General features: G+C 42.7%; 1 pseudogene; it reads right to left on the reverse strand.

The window, feature by feature from the left end:
* Positions 1–13,655, reverse strand: part of LOC105562062 — a 76,015-nt pseudogene that overhangs the window by 18,135 nt on the left and 44,225 nt on the right.

Raw genomic sequence — 13,655 nt, forward strand, 5'->3', positions numbered from 1 at the left:
TTCATCTCGATCCGTTCTACCTTCTCAAAAATTTTGTCGGATATGGAAAGACTCACCCTGTATAATTGGAGTACACGATTTCTTTCTTCCGAGTGACTTACCCTTATCCTTAGCAGTAACGATGAATTCGTAGTAGGCATTATTGTTGTCCGCATCGAGCTGCTTATTATTGACAATAATACCATTGGAGTCCACGCTGAAGTGATCGTCGGACACTAAATACTCTATTTCCGCGTTTGCCCCCGAGTCAGCGTCGGTCGCCTTGACTTTCAGTATATTCGTGCCCAGCGGGATATCCTCGTCAACGTTGTGAGCTTGATAATCCGGAAGCTCAAATTTAGGGGCGTTGTCGTTGACGTCCGACACCCGGATCGTAAGCTAAAATTTAAATAAGAGACCGTTGAGATATTCAGTTCCGCGTAAACGTTCAACAAGTAGAGCGAGGATCGCGCTCGTATGCAGATTCTGGCGTTGCGCTACATTCGCCGCGAGGAAAGAATTGTTATTCCTCGCGGAAACAACAAAGTTCGAGAGACATAAATCCAGTTTACCTCGACCGATGTCGAGAAACCACCAGAGTCCTCCGTGGCCGTCACTATCAGAGAATAGATGTGGGGCTGCCGCAGATCCTCGAAATCCAGTTCTTTCGCAAGTTTGACAATTCCAGAAGTCGGCCCGATGTTGAATGTACCCGCGGCTCCTTGACCTTGCGCCTTCAGCGTGTACCGTATCTCTCGATCGGCGAACGACTTGGCTTTCACCGATATTATGCTGAAAAGTTTGAACACGTGACACTCGCACGAACATCCCGCGGGCTTGACAGCTCGGGAATAAGCAAGGCTACGGGTGTGTGGGAATAAATTTTGAGAAATCTTGATTATTTGTCACGCGAGCGGGCAACTTGTCGAATTTAGATCGAACTTGGAAAAGTCAACTAACCCTGAAGACAAACAGTTCTGACAGTAAAGTGGACCAAAGTCAAACAGTTGCAATATTCAAATGCAAGCAGTCTTGTGCAAATAATGTCGCGGAGGGCAAATAAAAGATGTCAGCAAGCTGGACACGGCAAAGCAATTGTAGATTCGCGATCTTGTAAATTTTTATGTATCTCACGTGACACTTTTAACTGTATTTTTATAAACAGAAAGCGTTGGTACACATAAGACAATTTCTTTTTCAAAAAGCACCATACAATTTACGACAGTAACAATTTAACAAGCAGTGCAGTTAAGTGAAAGCCATTTTTAGAATTGTCGATATTCCAGACGTTAAAACCGATCTACTCGAGGGTTGCCAAAATTATTTGCAATTATGTACAAACTTTGAAAAAAAAATGGAGGTCGCTTTCTTAGCAAGCGCAAACTGAATGGGTTAATTGGCCGCTGGAATAGACTTGCGAACTAACTCGGAGTCTTTCTTCTGGTTTTCCGGTATCTCGGCCTCGTACGCCGTCATGTAGAACTGCGGTGCACGTTTTCCACCGACGATCGATAGTCTCTCCTCAGGAGTCGACTGGAAACGCCTCTCGTCGATACGGCCGTTCTGATCCTCAGCTTTCACGTAAAGGACGTACTCCATATCCAGCTGGAAGAGGTCGGTGCCACGAGTACGCACCACTCCTGATCTCTCGTCGACCTCAAAGCGACCGCCAGCTGCGTACATGATTAATTTAATTAATTAATTAATTAAAGGAGTTAGTTGGGATACGTTCACTTTGTCAGTTCCGCCAATGTAAACCTCGCAATGCAGTGTTAATTACACGGTAAAAATCTGAAATCGTAATGCAATTACCGTGCAGTTTTTGTTTGCCGCTTAAGGCCGGACGTGAAATCAAGTTCAATTTCGACTAGTACGGTTAAGATCGTAAATATAAAGTTGAAAATTCACCGAGAGAACCGAAAAACAATATAAGTTTTAGTTACAATGTACGTTTCATCGCGTTTAAGTTAGTGTTATTGGTTTATTTGACAATTTAATGGGGGGGCGCATTGCTAATGGATTTATGCCTCATATTATGCCGCGAAAGAAAACAATTGTTTGTAATATCGAAACGCGATCGTTGTGGAAAAGCATTCGGCGTCATTACTATGTAATCCTGTAAATTGCGGATACTAGGTCGCCATTGCATCATCAGGTACATTTTCGACGGGAACAACGCGCGATTTTACGCTGATGCGATGCATATAGATTAATAATTAGGCCGTATACTTGTGCCCGTTCAATGTGTTTCTATGTGGCGTTTTGCTAAATTCAACATATATATTTCTCTTATAATTATTGAAACTGTTCGGCTGTTTAATTAACAGATTATTCTCCCGTTTAATGAAAAATTTAGCACTGAATTCCCGATTAATATTTTACGTGTACAAACGAGACAATTACTCTTTCTAGCCGGCAGTAACGTAACTTTTGTCAAGAGCGTTTCATTCATTTTCCTGCCCGATGCGAAAATTAATTTCTTCGTGCAACGAAATAATTAAACACGCATGCAATATATCGTACAATAATCCTTGTTATAAAAAATATATCGATAAAGAGGCACTGTTTCTACTAATTATTTCTCGCGACGTGTTATTGAATAGTTGTGTAAAAGATTAATTAATTCGACTTATCACGGTAAACGAGCCCTGACAATTGTTACGTTTGCCAGTGTAAAATTAATGCACGTACATCCGTGAGGCGAACGGCACAAAATACGTGGATATGAAAACGGAAAGAGCGGATGTTTTATATAGAAACGGTTTTAATTTTGTATCGTCGCGTTAAACTTTACGTTCATAAAAGTATCAATTGCTCGTTAAAGCAGAGATTTAAATTTCTTATTCATATACTACGCGGTTGTTAAAAATTACTTCTCTTCCATCCAGCTTTCCGAATACACCCAAACACAATTCACACAATTATCACGTTAATGTTGTTCAAATGGAATTAGCAGCGCGTGTAGAACAATCGGGTTCCTAGGAAGTTTTTCACGCGCGTCCCGTTAATCCCGTTCTTTATTACATTTCGTTATCAGCGGAACGTGAGCATTAATGCTCGAAATATCGAATCTCGATTAATCGTGATATTACGTACTTCGGTCTCGCACGATGAAGTAATGGATGTTGTGGTCGGTGTCAGGATCCCTGGCTTGAAGGGTGAACACGTGAGTGTTCGGCGGTGCGTTCAGCTGAACGACCGTTTGCATCGGTAGTGGCCGATTAATGAAATACGGAGGCTCGTCATTCACATCCTTCATGTTGATGATGACGCGCTGATTGTCGGTATCTATAACGTCACATCGATTATCGCGCGTACACGTAACGGCCACATTAACAATGTAGAGCAGCGCTGCTGGTACGCCACTTGCGTGTTGCGAAATTTTAATCGCCATTTCAACGCCATTTCGATGCAGTTTTTCAACAGAACACTCCGAAGATTAATGACCTCGAAACGAATCTGTGTTTCATGGCACGACGGAGGCAAATATATTAGGTTTTTTTTAATCATGTTTCGCGTGAGAGACGCAACAAATTAAATTTCACAAGGAATTACGTCCTAGGGAAGAAATTCAATCGCACAGATGCTGTATCCTTTCGTGCCGCTGGTGCATATAGGTATCTTCTTTCAAAATGAGAGGGATTCATTTATAGCGAATTCGGTTGCTTGCACTAGTGCGTACCGAGTGCACACCAAGGCCAGTTTACAGTCAATTTTTATACTCAACTTTGTCTTAAATGCACGTTCAAAGCGATTTAGCCAGAAAACAATCCGTATGGATGCTATACAGATCATTTTACTGGCTACGAAATATTTCAAGAATATTTAAGACGCTTCGGAAATATAAGAATTGACTGTAAACAAGCCTTAGTGCGCACTCAGTGCGCACCAGTGCAAGCAACCGAATTCGCTATTAGACTCAACAATACTTTCCTTTCGGTATTCCTCCTTGTACAGATTCTCAGTCTTTTTTTCATACGCAAATAGCGTCCGCAGCAGCGCCGATTAATAAATAGTAAATTCACTTTGCAGTATCTAAAATGCTACTCGAAGCGTGGTCACTAAGAACAATGCGCTACTACAGAATGGTCCTTTGAGAGACGTAAAAATGCAGTATGAAAGCAACGTGAGATATAGTAATGTTTGCCTCTATTTGTTTAACATATAATACAAGTGGGCGATAGAGATTGTTACTTACATTGAAATCCTTTGGAAGCCGATGATGCGAGAAAAGAAAAGAGTTATAATTATTATTTGAAATATAAATACTTGCGGGAAATATATTTTCCGGGACACGGCGAACGGATACGCGGCAGTAAATATTTTATACGATAAGTTGCAGTCGTATAATATTGATTTACAATAAATGCGTAGGTGACAGAAAGCACATAAATATCCCTGCAATTCTCGCATTATTCTCCAGCGAATTAAACCCCGAGAACAAATCCTTAAGCATATCCTTAAATATTTGCTGCCGCATATTGTAATCTCGTTATCTCTGCAAGGTATCGGTTGGCAAAGCTCTTATTATCGTCTGTTCTGCTAATGAACTATCCGCGTTCGAAATCACCGAGTACGAAGCGAGTAACTGCACCCTTCAAACAGAGCCCCAAGGATGCAGGATGAATGAAAGAAAAGCGTGAATATGCGCGTGAGGACGGGCCGTGAAAGTGCCAGTTGAGACTATTTCAGGCAATGCTTATCGAAATAAAACTTTACCATCGTAATATGGGCACGGGACACCGGGTGGATACCGTACGCACGGCTCTTCACATGCGGATAATACCGAAGGAAAAATTAATTAAACAGTATAAAAATCACCATAAAATATAACCGAGTACCACAAATTATATTACAAGGTGCAATCGAGAGCGAAATTACGCGAGACAAGTGTTTTCCTGAGAATGCGTAATATTTTCTATCAAATGAACCGAAAGTTATGCGGAAACACTTCTTCCCTGGAAACCCATCGCCAAGTGACCGGAGGATTTGTAGTAAGATAAAAATTTGTGAAACTCTTTGTGATAGTACCTGTACCTGTGTTCGTAATCGTAACCCAGAAATCGATAGTCTTTTCCGGGCCCAATTCCTCATAGTCCCATCTCTGTTTGACCATGACAGAACCGTTGGCGCCCACGGTGACCCACTTGTTCTCGTCTCTTATCTTATAGGTCTCCTTCTCGTTTTCCTTCTCGAGATAAAACGCGATCTTGCCCTCGACATTTCCATCCGCCTCCGTGAAGTCGACTTTCTTCGTCGGTCGCACCGCCCTAGTGACCCTCCTCTTCTGTATACGATGCACTTCCGGCGGGTCGTCCGGTTCCGAGGTGAGGAATCTGACGACGACCTTGGCCGGTTTCTCGGTGCTGCGGCTCGGCGTGCGTAAGTCGTGCGCCTCGACCACCAGCTCGCACTCGCTGTCCTGCTCCGGATTGACTTCCGGCTCGCCGGCCAGTAACAGCTCGCCGGTTTGCGGTACCACGATCAGCAGGCTACTAGGTGTGACCAACTTGTACGCGACCTTGTCCCCGTCGGCGTCCTTGGCCGTGACCCTGCCCACGGTGGAGAACCTCTTCCAGCCGGGCTGCACCACGTTGTCTTTGTGCAAGGTGTCCAAGTTGGTCGGTCTGATCTCAAAGATGTACAGCTCGCGTTCGAAAATAGGACTGTTGTCATTCTGATCGAGCACGTGAACGATACCGCTGATCTTGGAGGTGCTGAGGAAGTTGCCATCCGACGCGTGTATCACGACCGTGTAGATCCCGCGCACCTCGCGGTCCAGAGGCTTCGCGGTGACCACCCTGACGCCCTGCATCTGGCTCTTCAGGGTGAGATTGAAGCCGGTGTCGTTGGTCTCGCTCTCCCGAAGGGCGAAGGGACGCTCCCCGTTGTCGTCCGGGAGGATCTTGTAGTGCACCGGGAAGCTGCCGCGCGCCCGCAGTACCGGAAAGCCGTCTATCCGCGTGCCAACCGGCGCGTTCTCCAGCGCCTCGCCCTCGCCCAGACGGTCGTGCGAGAAGGTCAGCATGTTCCGGCGATTGATGACGTACAGGTGAAGGTCGTGGGTCTGCGTACCGTTGGCCAGTTCCTCCAGGACGATCAGGTTCACCGGACGGTCCACCAGCGGCGTCAGGTCCGACGTCGTCATCACCAGGCCGTTGCCCAGCACGGTGAAGTACTTGGAGAAACCGGTCTCCAGAAGACGGAAATTGGAGGCGCGACTCGCGTCGCGCCGGAATTGCGTCACCTCGTAACCGGGGTAGACATCGTGCGGCAACACGGCCACCTTGGCGTAGATGACGGAAGTGATTGCCAATAGGAAGACGACGACCCGTGCGTGCCACATCCTGTTCTGATTGTAACCGCTCTCTAGCCTCTCTCACTCTCTCGCTCTCTCGCTCTCTCTCTCTCTCTCTCTCTCAGTGCGCCAAGTACCTTCACTAGAGCATCAGTGTTGATGCCAACTGAAAGTAAAACACAGAGGAAACTGTTAGTCAAGGAGATAAAACGCGATAGACAAACGCAAAAATTACGCTCAAACAATAAAGCACTGGAGAGTTTTGATGAATGAGGTAGAAGTTAGCGGAATGAAAAATTCATGACGTTAGGATATTGTTTAACTTGAAAATTTTCCCCCTTTCCTTGCACTCAACAGACAAATTACTCGCAATAAGTCACGTACAGTATGTCATAAGATGCGAACGTACCACGTTTAGGAATATTCTGTATAATAGAATTATTCGAGGGGAAAACCGCCGAGGGTATTGCGGTGTACAGAATTGCGGCATTACTGGGCATTGCTAGGCATTACTAGGCTTTTTTGGGCATCATAAAGATAAAGTAAGATAATACGATAAAGTAATGCCCACTGCAGGGCATTAGTGGGCATTGTACAAGATTTTGGTCGGCGGTTTCCCCCTCGGAATTATCGTTATACAAAACAACACACAAGAATGGCCAATGCGAGTCTAAGGCAGGATGTAGATAGCCTGTACTTGTAATTTAGTAAAATGTGAATTCAATTTAAACGTGAATTATTGTTATACATTTGTAAATTACTATTTAAATGAATGATTGATAACAGAATAACAGGGGCTCGATCCTTGAATTCGCTCGAAAGAGAAACGTATGCGAAGATTCTGCTCTTACAGAAGAGCTGCAAGTCGATTGGCTATTCGCGTGGCTTTAAACCGATCGGCTTCCAACTTTTCTGTCAGAGCAGAATTTTCGTATACGTCATCGCCTTCGAATGAATTCAAGAATCGAGCCCCGGATCGATAAGGCGGGCGACAAGGCTGTGACGTTGCTGCTCGTAGCATTGTGTGCACGTGAGAAATATGCGTCTACGAACTGATTGAAACCGACGAATTAACACGGCGATAATGAGGCCACGGTGGCTAATGCCCGCGTTTAGGCGTCCCCGGTGATTTTGTATGCATTTTCAATCATTGCATTTGGAATCCGAATAGCCGACCCGTAAATTCATTACGCGCGGACAATTCACGCGCGCATCCCGTGACGCTATGACGACATTTATATATTCGCGTGCAATTACACGCGCGACGGCCGCAACGTGAGAAAGCCCTCATATAACGGCATTAACGTGCCTCGCGCAAAAGCCCGTGGCCCCGTGTTACGTATTGGAAGCAACGCAGCAAATTAACCTTAATTTTATTTTCGATTGAACACTCCCTGTAACGTGCAATTAACGGGCGCTTCCTAACGTGGCTTATTGTTAAGTGTGCCGAGTGCCTCGCAACAAGTACACGTTTTTCCCTCGAAAGCTTTCACGGGAGATATTTAGGGGGAATAAAAATGTCGAAATTTTGAAATGAAATTTTTTTTCAACGTCGTAGCGCATTCGCGGCTCGTTTTAACTTTCCAAGAGTACGGGCGTGGAAAAGTTTCGATGAGTTACGACAAGCTGCAGGGATATTCGTGTGTAACACGGCAATATCACGTTTGCACAACTTATCGCATAATTCGTTGCTCGATCGGAGAGGTGAATATTTTAATTTAATTAACGCGAAACAATATCAACCGTGTTAATTGTATTTCGCAAAAATTCTCATATCGCGACTGCATAAATTTTATTTTAATACCACCACGCGTAACACGATATAAATAGCGTGAAGCTCCCGTGGAATCTAATACGGTCTCGTATATCTTTTCGAAATGCGACTATCTTAATCTTGCGCTTTATATTCAATTACGGCGAGGCCAGTATTATCATTCGTATAAAATCCGCATTGCACGGAACGCTTACAGTTTCGGTATTATGATAATACTGCGGGAAAGCGGAAACACCGTAATTCTAAAGATAAAGATACAAGCCGCATGTAAAACAGTGCAAATTGAGCAATCCGAATAGTAATTCATCATTCACGATAACGCCTGAATGAAACTTCTTATCGGGCATAATTTTATTAACTATCTTACCTCGTAACCCAGTTACGTCTGAATTGAAATTCGGGGGGGAATTTAACGTAAAACAAAATTGCCCATGTTCGAAGTACTTCTTGTTCGATGTAAAGGATTCACATTTACTATTTATTAAAAGAGATATTACGTTTATAATGTACGACGTGAGCAATTCTAACGAACAAATTGCAACATATTTTACACTTTTTATCGAGGGGGAAACCGCCGTGGGCATTGTGGTGTGCAGATTTGCGGCATTACTGGGCATTACTAGGCAGTTTTTGGGTATTAGTTTGGGCATTAGATCTTGCTGGGACATTATAAAGATAAAATAAGATAATAAGACAAAGTAATGCCTAGTGGGCATTGGTGTACAAGATTTTGGTCAGCGGTTTCCCCCCTCGCTTTTTATCTATCATTTTGTTCCAAGTTCAATCGAGGTATAAATGTGCGTTACGAAGTAAATGCTGCATAAAGTTCGTTAATTGATAAATGTGGCCGGCGGAGGCCGAATGAAATTTGGAATTTGAACAAGTTTTAATTAAGATGAGTTTTTCGCCACAAGTGTCGATTAAGTGTGTTTTAAGGTAGTTGTTTCGCGACAGTTATGCTCAAAAGTTTCTTCCAGACAGGAACCAGCACTCAATTATTACAATGATATATTTTGGTGCAATATTGTTCTAAAGAATACACTTACGATTAATACATAATATAAAATAGATTCGAAAGATTGTAGTTTGAGGTGCTGTTGCCACATCTCTTACGCTACACCATGTCTACTACATAATTCTTCCCATTTTTCAGTTTTAACTGTTTATATAATTGTTGAAACGAAACGGTCAATAATTTTGATTTTTTTCCCAGCTATTCGTTCTATTTTACTTTATAACATATTTGTTTCTCATACGAATCTCACTCATCGTTAAGGGGATGCTGGAGTGGTTTGATTTACCGACAGAGTCGCATACAGTTTTTGGAGGTTTGTAAAGAAACGTAACCTCAATATGTCATATTATATACAAACGAAAATAATTATGTAGCATTTATGTACAAACTAATACCAGACCCAAGTGTAGAATGCATAGTAGAACATTTTCATATAAAAAACATTGAGGTTTGAAGTCTAATTCGTATCGCATTATGTATTGCAATATTTGTAATACATAATGCGATACGAATTAGACTTCAAATCTCAATGTTTTTTATATGAAAATGTTCAACTATGCATTCTACACTTGGGTCTGGTATTAGTTTGTACATAAATGCAAATAATAAGATTTACAAACGCAAAAACGGTATCCGACTCTGTCGGTAAATCAAACCACTCCAGCATCCCCTTAAGCTTTAAAAAAATAAAATGTGCCACCATTTGCGTTTGCAAACGCATATATTAATATTCTAAAACATAATAATATGTGTAAATAATATTTGGCATGTAATAATATCACAACGAATTATATTGTTACATGTAATAATATTTTAACGTGTTTTACACGTAATATTTCGTGTAACATAGTAAACTTTAACAATTTTTTTGAGAACTTTGAGACGGTCAATTGTAATTTAATTAGTCTTATTTTGCACGTATTTATGTAAAGAATAAACTGTAAAAATTTGAAACAATTCTCACATAACTGATTTTACGAAAGAACTACCTTAAGAAAGCATCGTTGCTTAAAGCAATCGAACTGCACGATAAAGTATGACGCGCCTTTGGTTATCCATGTACACTGCGCAGGATGCGACGAACAATGTCCGCATGTACCGGAAATAAGAACCGGCGCGTACGAGTTGACCATTGTCATTTAGTAACCCTCCGTTCCATTTGATTCTATTCACGCCCCGCAAGAGAACCGGATGTGAGGTCAGCCGCGGCTCGTTTAAGTTCGAAACCGCTCTGACGGCCGTGCCGAAAAAAAAAAGAGAAATGTACGAACATAACTGTCTTTGTGACGTAGTGCGGTTGTAACGTGGGCGGCAAAATTGGGCGCAATATTGCCTCCGTACTGCAATATCGTACGAAAGAAGAAACATATATTTTTACTTTGACGGTTATCGATTGTCACCAAGGTCATGCCAGAAAATTACCAGCAGATAAAAGATTTAAATATGAGAGTGTCGATCGTGCGATGTGGCCTTAAATTTTATTGATTTAATCGGCAAATTATCTCGTAATCGAGCGCAGTTGATTAAAAATAGGATAATGCGATTATTTTCTTAGAACGTTTGCAATATCTGCGCGAAGAAAGGACAAAGTTATTCTTTGCACCAATTACTTTTTCATTAAAAGCGAGTTACAAAATTACGTTTATCTTTTACAAAGGCAAGTAAAGGTAGGAAAATATATTCCACTCTCAGGCTCTATTTGGATAATATTCTTTCGGCTACATAAATTAATCTCGGCTCGCAATATAATTACTCCAATCTGCAAAACGTCGGGGAACGCGCGTCTGTACATTCCTGAAAATTATTTCGCACAGTCCCGTCTAGTTTTGCATGTTGCCCGGTTTCTCTTACTTTTTGCCCTCTCCTCCCCTGGCTTTTTATTCTTCCGCGTAGTTACAAGCAGATGTTGTAATGCGCTTCTGAAAGCAACCCGCCCGCTATCCCGCCAACTGTTGCGTTAATGGCATACGAATTTCTCGCCGTTGCACGCAACGATAACAAATTCACGCGCGTCCCCTCGTCGCAGCGCGGCGCGAGCTGCCAAGTGTCTTTGTGCAAACCGCGTACTCTCGCGACAAGACAATACCGCAGAGTGTTTTCAAGAACTCAATCCACGCCGCGCGCAGCGACTGTTTCTAACAACGTCCCGCATCCTCCGGCAACCACCCGCAATGCAGGTCGCGCAAGAGTTTGCAACCGCCTGTGATACCGTGATACGCGTATGCGAGAGACCAATTCAAATTCGAAACAAGCAGCCGCCACGAAAGCGCGAAGAAATCTTGAGGCCACCCCTCGACGACGATAGGATTAAATTCCTCGTGAGCAAAAGTCATGGTCCTCGTAGCGAGTGATTTTCCGGCAAGCGATATTTCTTCGCTTATTTAAATTAAATCAAGTCAGGATTGCTCTTGGAGTTGCTGTGTTTGTTATAATAATAAAACAAGAACTCGGAAACACTCGCATTAAGACTGTGCATTTTAAGAAGAGGCACATTAACTTTCTCCCGAAAAGTAACACAGCCGTCTGTTTACTCGATAAAATTCCGATATTTAACTGGCAAACGCGAAATTAAATTCATCGAGTATTAAATTATTATCCCACGAGAGAAGTTACTAATATTAATTAATCCACGTGCACGGGTTTCTAATTTGACTGAGCACTGATATCTTTTTGCAACGAATGAACTGAATGTTTAATCAAGTGATACAAGAGTTTGAAAACACTTGCGAAATTTGCACCGAATTCAAATAGAATCATATAATTTTTAATTTATTTAAATTCATCAGATTAATATGTGAAACTTGTTATATTTTTTTTAAATTTATAACACCACACGCGTTTCCTAAATGGAACAAAGTCCAGGGGAACGCGCACGCGGCGTTGTTATTAGGTTTATGTCATCCGAGCAAGGTTTAATTCAGTACGTTCGCCGTGCATGTGACATTTTAATATCAAGTACCCATCGGATACTTATTTGAAAACTGCATAATTGATTTCTTGCCAATTGAATCGCGTTAGCGGCGGCGATACGTATTGAATTAACCCACCGCCGTGTCATTCCTGCAGCTATTTTCGTCGTCGGCCGATACACCCGCACACATTCGCAACCCGTTTATGCGCCCGCGCAGAATAATCCTCCCTCTCTCGCTCGCTTCTCCCGGCGTTTCCAATCTCCTCTCAGTCGTCTCCCCAGCGGCCTCTCCTGTCTCGAGAAGTCGAGACCTTCGAGTCCCTCGGAGGGACCGGGAGTCGAGGGGCCCGTGGCCCGGGAGCAGATGCTCCGCCGGTCTGCGTGTCTACATTATACGGTTAAGACCGACGGAACACGACACCTAATCCCTCCTCGAAACGTATTAAGTGACTTCAGCTGGGACAGCCAGGGGCCGGGCTCCCGAGCACAGAAAACGATACATTCGCGCGCGGCCCTTAAAAAAAAGAAGACCCGGCTTATTCTGGCGCCAATGACCTTGCGAGATCGGCGATGCACAGCCTGATGCACCCGCATAAGACGCTTTCGCCCTTTTCGGAGATAGTCGGTCGGAATAACGTCTCGAGTCTTTCTCACGAGCGAACGAGGTAATCGCAGACAGGTGCTTACTCTCTTTGGAGAGTTCTTTAAAACCGTAAATAAAAAAGACCGCTAAAATCCGTCTTATTTGTTAGCCGGCGTACAACGAACCGTGTAATCGCGGCGTCACCGGGAAATATGCGATGAAGTAGCGCCTTGACTTCTCGCTTTGTCGAGAGAGACGCGCATTTTTGCAAAATGTACACAGGTTTAAAGCTCAATAAGAGTTTTGGTGAAACGCGGCACGTATTATTTTTCCAAGCTTTGAATATACATTTGAATTGCATTCTGTATAATATTAAGTGGGGAATAATGGCGTTACTAATTTCTCGGAAAATAATGTCCAATGTAAACCTACTTTGTAGACACAATGCAGTTTTGAAATGTCATTTGCGCAGTTGTGCGTTCCTGAATTGTAGATTATCGTGTGCCATCATTATCGAAAACTCGATTATTACATTTCGCCCCAGTTTTTTTTTTGTTTTTCTTTCTTCCGACACAATTGAAATATTTGTTACGCTTATCCTATTCTTTATTAAGAATTGATAAAGTGAAATGGCTAATTAATGAACTAAATAGGCAATTATTCGGAGGAATGGCTGGGCAGGCTGCGTTGAGTAGATTTAACAATTCATTCAAACAATTACGGGTTAATCACCGTGATAAAAACGCATTTGCACCGCGATCAAAACATCGCACGTATCGCGCGATATTATCATCGGTCATTTATAAAATATATGGCGCTATGCAAAATTTATTAATTTCCACGCGCACATATTCATATACATTTAAATAAATATCTCCCGACTCATTAGGAAACCAATGAGGCAAAAAAAAGTCTCGTTCTAGGTATTGTTATAATAGAAAGAATAGCTTCGTTTCTCTGACAAAAAATCACGAGGATTACGCGAGAGTGTTAATTATGCTACTTGCGTTTAAATACGTACAGGAATCGATTGATCCTCCTCGCGATCCCTTTTCATGACTAACGCACATCTACGAGTACTGTTGGCAGCAGAGA

Source organism: Vollenhovia emeryi, unplaced genomic scaffold (assembly GCF_000949405.1).
Source record: "Vollenhovia emeryi isolate VEMERY1.0 unplaced genomic scaffold, V.emery_V1.0 DF939196.1, whole genome shotgun sequence".
Classification (NCBI taxonomy): Eukaryota; Metazoa; Arthropoda; class Insecta; order Hymenoptera; family Formicidae; genus Vollenhovia; species Vollenhovia emeryi.